Raw genomic sequence first — 9123 nt, 5'->3', positions numbered from 1 at the left:
ACCCAATACTGACATCTTCAACAACAACAAAATCCTGGTCTAGTTTTCAGGGTTGTTCTACAGTGAAAGTCAGTTTATGGGCGGGGCAGAATACAACAAAAAAGTGTCTTAACAACAACAACAACAACAACGTAGAACAAGATGCTACACATTACTAAGACTGATACTTGTGGTTATTTACTTCCAGAATTAGGCCTGTAGGTATATGTTATTGAAACTTAGCAAAGGGACACTATACACAGGTTTTATACTAGTTTAACAATAATAGCTTCCCATAAACCAGGGTTCGCCAACCACTGGAAGCCTTGTGGGCAATTTTGCAAATGGGAGAGATTGTCATGAGAAAACACACACCACAATGAAGCACACAATGAAACCTCTTCTGGCTATAACAGAATGCTACTTTCAAGCCTAATTTCAGTGGGGGAAGCAGAATGGACCCTGTGTGGGCACTAGGAAAGCCACCATAGGCACACTTGGACCACAGGCACCACGCTGGTGTTCCCTGCCTCAAACAATCCTGGTAATCCTAGTTTGATTCCCTAGTGCCCTCAGAGTTTCCAGATCTTCTGGCAGAACTACAGACCATAGAGTTCCCTCTGGAGACCAGACTCCTCCAGCATATAAACAATCCCGTGCAGTTTGGGGCAATAGTTGGGAAATTAGAAAATTGGTTTGGACTACTCTTCCTTTTTTCTTACACTAATTCAGAAAGCCAGGGACAGCTAATTTGCTTAAAGCCTGCTGTTCTGCAATATCCCTTTTCAAGGAAAAACTGGGAAATAGCACTTGACATCCAGAAGCAGCTTGTATCAACTGAGATTGATCAGAGCAAAATGTGTGAAATAACAAACCACGTGAAATCAAACACAATTGAATCCTTGCTTCCAACCCATCTCCTGCTCCCACCCACCCAGCCAAGGAAGGCAATGGTGGATAGTTAATTCTTTATTGACAAATGCACACACTTACAGCTGCTCCTAAGCTTCAAACCAAAGCACACACACACTTCTAGAGGTCTCTTTGTTGTTGTTTAGTTGTGTCCGACTCTTCGTGACCCATGGACAGAGCACGCCAGGCACTCCTGTCTTCCACTGCCTCCCGCAGTTAGGTCACTGTCCAACCATCTCATCCTCTGTTGTCCCCTTCTCCTTGTGCCCTCAATCTTTCCCAGCATCAGGGTCTTTTCTTTATGGTCCAGGTCCCACTTCCATACATCACTACTGGGAAAACCATAGCTTTAACTATACGGACCTTTTGTCGGCAAAGTGATGTCTCTGGCTTCTTAAGATGCTGTCTAGGTTTGTCATTGCTTTCCTCCCAAGAAGCAGGTGTCTTTAATTTTGTGACTGCTGTCACCATCCGCAGTGACCAAGGAGCCCAAGAAAGTAAAATCTCTCACTGTCTCCATTTCTTGCCCCTTCTATTTGCCAGGAGGTGATGGGACCAATGACCATGATCTTAGTGATCCATGAAGAGTTCTCTTAGCTGGCCTTAACTTTTCCAGGTTCATGCCCCATGGAGCAGCTGAAGCAACAGTGGCACAATGCCCCCCTCTCAGGCTTACGTACCTTCATCTGACAGAGAGCACACATGCAACCTGAGACTTCTCCTGCTTGGAAAATGTTGCTGCTCTTCGTCTTCAAGCCTCTCCCAAATCTAGGAGACAGTGGGACAGGGGGATGGGCAAGGTTTCAGTCAGCCCACCACTCACCTGAACAGTCTCTTCCTCCACTTCTAACCTGTCTTGTGCCCCCACCTTTGTCTCTGACTGACTGCTCCGATCCTTCTTCTTCCCCCCATCCAGGCTCCTGTCTCATGGGTGGCACAAAACCCCATAAATCACTGCTCCCCTCTCCTGGGTCAGTATCCAGTCCCCTTGCCTCTGCCAGAGCACTGCCAGTCCCTGACACCCGATCTTGCTTTTCCGCACTTGCAACGGTTCTAGCTGGGAGAACAGTTTGGCTAAGGAAAAGGGGAAAATTGGACTGTTGCCATTAATAAGTTGCCATTGCACCCGTCCCAAATTATCAGGCTTCTAGCTGACAAGATGATTCCCACAGACTGATGCAACAATAGCATTCTTTGGGCTTTTAAGAAAAACATTTCTATTGAAAGCATCCAAATCGAAACAGAGTTTTGTCAGGAAAATGTTCACAAGAAGCCCTGTCTCTTCAAAGAGATCCTCTCACATGCTTAACTACAGTGTAATATCTAACCAACAACAACAACACGTCACCAGCTCATTTTAACCATAAAAAAATCTATGAATTCTGACTTAAACCTATGGATTTATATAAGCAGTCAACAGATATCCAAACAAGACTGGTACATGTTCAGACATAGAAAGGGAAGTGAAAACTTTAGACCACCAAGTAGTGGATGATGTGATTTTTATCCTTCCAGCCTTTGAAGAATTTTTTGCAAACCATAAGGGCTTAATAGGATCCACCTTTGTTGTCCATCTGTTAATCCCTCCTTCGCAGGAATACAATTTAAAAATTGTGAGCTTCTGCAAATATCAAGTTTTCCAAAACAAAGTGAATGTGAAAAATAATTTCTGACCAGAAGGAAAATGCAGCATAAGGCACACCCTTATCATATTCTTCAAGAGGCATTATCAGCCTCACATCATAGAATTGTAGAGTTTGAAGGGACCCTGAGGGTCATCTAGTCCAGCCCCCTGCAGTGCAGGAATATGCACCAGCACCTATCTGATCTAGTCAATTCCTTCCTATAGAGGTGTTATTGTAACTAATTGCATGTTGCATTGATTGTGTGACTTGCAACCACATCACAGGATTCTTTTTCAAAGATGCAATCGTAGATGTCAGGGTGGGGAAGAGATTTCCACAGGGACCATAGTGTGGAGAGAGGGGAGGCTGGACCCTTATCTCTGTGTCTAATTGTAGACATGCTGCAATCAGCCTTATGGTAGGGTTGCCGTATTTCAAACAGTGAAAAACTGGACAGAAAAGTTGTTGACTTTTTTATGGGAAAATGGCAAAAACTGCACTGCCGAGATGGGCAGTATTCCGGATATGTCCAGGAAATTCCAGACATATGGCAAGCCTACCTTATGAGCAAAAGCTACTGCTGGCATGCACCTCTGGCCAGCTAGTCCAATGGGGAAGTGGTACAACCCTATTCATACTCCTGTTCTATTGAGTACAATGGGGCTTCCTCCCAGGTACAGTGGTACCTCCGGTTATGAAATTAATTCGTCCGTTCTTAACCTGAAACCATTCTTAACATGAGGCATGCTTTCACTAATGGGGTCTCCCACTGCCGCCGTGCCGCACGACTTCCGCTCGCATCCTGGGGTAAAGTTCGCAACAAGGAGCATCTACTTCTGGGTTAGCAGAGCTCGTTACCCGAAATGTTCGTAAGGAGGATGGTACGTACCCGAGGTTCCATTGTAAATGGGTTCAGGATAGCAGCCTCCAAATATAAGAAGGGAATGTGAAAATCACTTGCAGAAGCCATATTTTCAGGGAGAAATGCTATAATATGCACTGCAGCGATGACAAAACCACAATATTGTAACACTGCAGGAAAAGCATGACATCTTATAGCACCTTCAGATTTATATTTTGAATTCCTGCTGTTAAACAGTATATAGCACTTGATGAATTGGATGAAGGAGGAGGACAAGGAGGATGAGAGTTACATCTTCATCTGCATCCACTGGCTACAAAGGGCTTCTCCAGATGACCTATTTATTGAGCATACATCCTGATTTGCTTACACGGAAGTTAGATTAAAGCTTTTCTTTATGAATCATTTGTTTCAATTTGTTTGTATTCACCATGTATTCATCCTCATTTGCTTGCAGGGTATTTATACATCATCACATTAATCTTGTTTCGTTCCACACTTCTCAATGCATTTCCCCATCACTTTCCTAAACGCAAAAAGTCTATTTGTTTTGTAAAGTTGATTTATTGTGCTGCAATTTCAGGGCACTTTAAATCCACCTTAATGGTGAGAGCCTAAATTTCCCAGTTTGTACTTGAATCCCTCGACTAAACACTGATAGTCTGCAGGCACCTTAGAAAAGGAGTTTAGTATTCTGGGGAAATGTGGATAATTACTGATCTGCATACATAATTCCATGTCCACTGCTGTTAATCTTATGTTTAAACCTACACCAATAAAAAAACAAACAGCATTTGCTACTGGCAACTCAATAACAAAAAGCCCCCATCATTTGCCAGCTCAACCCTACTGGTTTGTCAAACCTATTGGAGGGGGGGGGAATGGTGTCATTTACAGCACTTTTCATTTTGTGTTGCCCTAAACACTAGCAGCTGGATTGAGATTGCTTTTTCATAGTTCACAAGGGACATTTACAGCTGTCGGATCTAAGCAAGTCTTAACAACCATTTCTCAAAGCAAGATTTATTTGAGGGCTAGCATCTGGTGACAAACGCTGGCAGAATAGAAATATACCCTGTACACTGGGTGCCTTGACCTCCTCCCAGTTTATTAATGTTCATCTCTTCTCATAACTCAAAACTATAGCTCTGGCCAGGGCAGAATGCTTCCCATTGTGGACACACAGATAAATTTGTACTCTCTTCCTTGGTCTCTTCACATGGCAAAATACTTCATTAGAAGGACACACCTGTTATCAATGAATACATAAAATATTTTAATTTTTCCTCCTCATAGAAATGGTATGGGCCTTCTGGCGGTTCCCTCACTGCGAGAAGCAAAGCTACAGGGAACCAGGCAAAGGGCCTTCTCGGTAGTGGCGCCCACCCTATGGAACGCCCTCCCATCAGAGGTCAAGGAGATAACAACTACCTGACATTCAGAAATACTGAAGGCAGCCCTGTTTAGGGAACTTTTTAATCTGTGATTTTTTAAACGTATTTAGTATTTGTTGGAAGCCACCCAGAGTGGCTGGGGAGACCCAGCCAGGTGGGCGGGGTACAAATTAATAATAATAATATTCAACCAACTAGCTTAAACCTTTGCAAGATCTCGTTTAGACACAGCCCGTGCATGGAGAGATGGATTTGGAAATGTAAAAGAAAAGCAAGCCTTATTATGTCTCTGTGGGTTGTCAGAGAATTCTACTGGAAATGGAAATGAGAGTGTAAATTGCCTTCAATTGCATGTTTGTCTGAGGTCAGGAATGGAGAATTATGCAAGAGAATATGAGAGGTATTACTATCATTGTTTTCAGTCTGCAACTGTTACATAAATAATTACACTGTTTACTGAATTGTTTTTTGACATTGTCATGCACTGAAATTAACCACATAATTACATTAGTTCCAGCCATCGTGGATAGCAAGACAAATAACGTAGGTGTTAACAGAAACTGAAATGTGGAAGAATGGAAACAGTGCAACAAACACAGGATGGAGTGAAATTGCTGCTGCCTTTCCACCTGTCCCCTGACTGGGGTGGTGTTCGTAGAATGAGGAGGCAAAAGTGAAGAGTACAGGGAAATGAGACCTTGTTTACATCTCTGTCCCCTATGGCAGGAAGCAGTCTTAGGAGGGTACACAAAGGACAATGTTTCAGATTTCACAATCTGGATTTTTCTGATAAAATTTGGCCCGTATTCTGAAATGCGGATGAAATTTAACCCGAGTTCAAAATGTGGATTCAATTGGTTGAGGCAGTGTGTGTGTGTGTGTGTGTGTTCACTTATTAAAGAAAAGCTTTCCTTATTTTCACTGGTTTTAAACAAATACAATACTTTCCTAAGTAGCGTGATTGGATGGAAAAGTTAGTTGCTTGTCAAGGTGCAACATATTGGCAACTATCCATCTGCTTCTAGGCAAGATGAACATGCGACAGATATAACCATGGAAGGAAAGTAATCTGGTTCAGACAATACATCTTCTTCCCAAAGGGCAGGCAGGCGTGGGGGAAGGTAAGCACTTTAAGACTTCCCTGATTGTGGGGACAACCAAAGTAAGAGAAGCCTGGGTTCTGTCCTTCAGAAGAGGCCTGTTTGCATCCAGACACTCATTACATGCATTCTCACCTTCATTTTACTGCCATACACAATGCACTTGGGCTTCATTGCTGTGACTTAAATGCGCATGAGTGCAACTATTTCAGTAAAACACCTGACCTTAACAGTGAATGCTATACCTTTGTTTTCCTCACTTACTCTTCTTTAGGCACAAGCTAAAGCTACCTCTAGGTAATAACACCAAATAGGTTAGTGAGTCTATCAGATATTTATTTCATGTGCAACAAAGGGCTCTCGTCTTACATTTGAGAGCCGTGGCAGTGCTCCTTCTTCCTGCAATCCTGGGATAATACAAGATGCCACAGGGCATATGGAAAGAATCCACACTGCAGCTCTTCCCCATGCTAACTTCATCCCTCGGGAACTTGAAGTGGCATTGGCAGTATGAATTTGTCCAATGTGGCCCATGGATTCTATGCAATCATGAGGATGCCAATGTAATATGACATTCAAAGATCACCTCTTAACTTAAACTGCAAGGGCTGAGTTAGTGTCGATGCACTTTATTGTTTAATGTATCTGACTGGTTTTTATTTTAGTTCAGACTGATAAATGTACATCCTCTAAATGAAGTCATACATTAAAATAGCAAATGCTTTCATTTTTAACATTTGTGGAAATATGGTACATGAACGTGCTATTCCACACTTATTCTTAAATCTTGATACATCAACTGTTTTTTAAATGCCTCCTCTCTCTTTATTTCCAGGTTGATCTTTCTTGTTTGATAAGCAGCCTCCTGTGTCTTTTCTACTGGACCCTGAAAAAATGGTGGGATGTCAGGAAGAGTAATGCCTTAATTATGGACCATTAAATTTATTGTGTGCCAGTCGCTGGCATTTTGAACACGGCAGCTGTAAAGAAGTTAATAAAAGTGGAGGGGTGGGAAGCTATATATTTAACAGAGCTGTGTAAAATAAATTTATAGTGAATAATTCATTTGATGAATTTATCACTTTCTACTGTTGACAAAATATCTGGATGGCAGTGCCCAGATCGGTGGATTTTATTATTCAGGATCTGCAAAGTAAAGTACTACAAATAATTTCTCTTTCATGTTGCTATTCAAGCAGATTCTGCTTTCCCCAACTTATTTGTAGCACATGAGCCATCCGCTCCTCAGACAAAGGGCAAAACAGAGGAATAAAATTATGATAAACTCCGTCTTCTAGCTGGTCATTAAATCTTGCAATGGAATAAACTTACAATTAAGCAGTCCACATTAAGCAGCAAAAATACCAGGCAGAGAGATACTGCTATGGTAACCAGGTTACTCTGGTTGGGAATGAAACCAGAAAGGAGGACATCAGATATCTCACCCCACAGCCATACCTCCCTCTCCCTATCACACTTCAGATTGTGGCATCCAAAGTCTTCTCCCCAATCTTTCAATTCCCTCTCTGCCGAGAAAGCCTGCACCGAAACTCACACAGCCAAAATCTAGAGTCAAACACCACGAAGCCAGAGGGCTTTTAAAAAGAAAAAACCCAGACTGCAAACACAAGGACAGAACTTATTTATTATAAAAGCATTTATAAGCTGTATGTGTGTGTGTGTGTGTGTGTGTGTCTACAGTGCTTTTTTTCTTAAAAAATGTTTAGGGGTACTCTCATTTTCCTACTCATATGAAATACTGCCCTCAATGAGGCCAAACTTAGATTCACAAAATGTTTAGGGGTATGTGTCCCCCCCCCCAGAAAAAAGCACTGTGTGTGTGGTGTGTGTGTGTGAGAGGAGGGAGAGAGAGGAGAGAGAGAGAGGAGAGAGAGAGAGAGAGAGAGGTTTACAACAATATAAACACATCTACCTGTAGTATGCCCACCTGAAAGGCTACTTCAGTAGCTCATCCCTCATTCCCAGGTCATCTTCACCATGGACCTGGCTCTAAGCAATGCATTGAATGTACCATCTCCTCCCTTCTTCACAGTGGGAAAAGGATCCCACTCTCTTGCCAGAAAAAGAGGATAGCCCTGACCTTCCCTTTAATGTCATCTCCTTTGGGCCCCACCTGCGCAGACCCTGAAATCCCTATCCCAGAAGTGGAAGGATGATCGACTCTGATATGTGCTTCTGAATAGACCAATGTTCTACTCAGATGTAAACCCACTAAAATCAAAGATTTAATCTGCTTTATAAGATTTCTGAAAGGCTTCAGTAAAACTTTCAGATGACTGCACAAATGAAAACAAGAGTGTGATACCAGAATGAAAAAATTATCCCCAAAGGAAAACTAAAGTTCGCCTTATGCTCAACAGCAGTCAGTCACAGGCTTTCAACTTAGAAAATTAGAAAAATTAAATGATTAAATCAAAAGATAAAGCGTGACCACATGCTGAAGGATACAGTTAGAAGAAATGCAAATATTGATACCAACAGTTGTGTTTGTCTTTTTTAGGATTCCAGAGCATGTTTTCCGATAGCAGAGGGAGTTATGAATCACTGGGGCTAAGGGATTTTCAATCCAGGTGAAAAGCTGCAATTTAGTTGCCTGGATTTCTATATGTTGACAGGTATGTACTACAATTACAAAAGCGAATAACAGAATATGTGTCAAGATGTTCTAAAAATCCCCCAAATACTAATGAAAGCCTGCTTTGCATGTATTTACAAATAGACTTTTAATCATACTCCTAAGTACACAGAGAAAACATGTGTTGTAGAGAATGGCAGGCCTGATGCTGTACCTATGGGATCATGAATCTCAAAGAAAAAGTAAAAATCAGTAGCGTGAGCAGCTGTCATTTAGCTTTTCTAGTCATTTAACTAGGCAATGAATGCACAAAATCAGGATTGCTGATGAGTTGCATTTTTAAAGGCAGATGCAATGCACTTTGAGTCTGTCACAACCTGGATGGTTGTTGCATTGATCATTAAAATGACTCTCCTGAATAGTTTCTCCCCAAAAGATCCTGTTTGCTCCACCTTCAAGGGGACCTGCTTCAGAAATCCCTTATAAAAAATAATCAAAGTACATTATGATATGCAAGGAACATTTCTATAAATGACCTAACCCAGGGTAGGTCTATGCTTGTCCTGTCCAGTCTTTAGATATCTATGCACTAGAGCCCCTTTGCTCACATAGGGTTGCCATATTTCAAAAAGTGAAAATCCGGACACAAAAGTTG

Source organism: Lacerta agilis, chromosome 5 (genome assembly GCF_009819535.1).
Source record: "Lacerta agilis isolate rLacAgi1 chromosome 5, rLacAgi1.pri, whole genome shotgun sequence".
Classification (NCBI taxonomy): Eukaryota; Metazoa; Chordata; class Lepidosauria; order Squamata; family Lacertidae; genus Lacerta; species Lacerta agilis.
The sequence above is the reverse complement of the archived record's forward strand: the minus strand, read 5'-3'. Positions refer to the sequence as shown.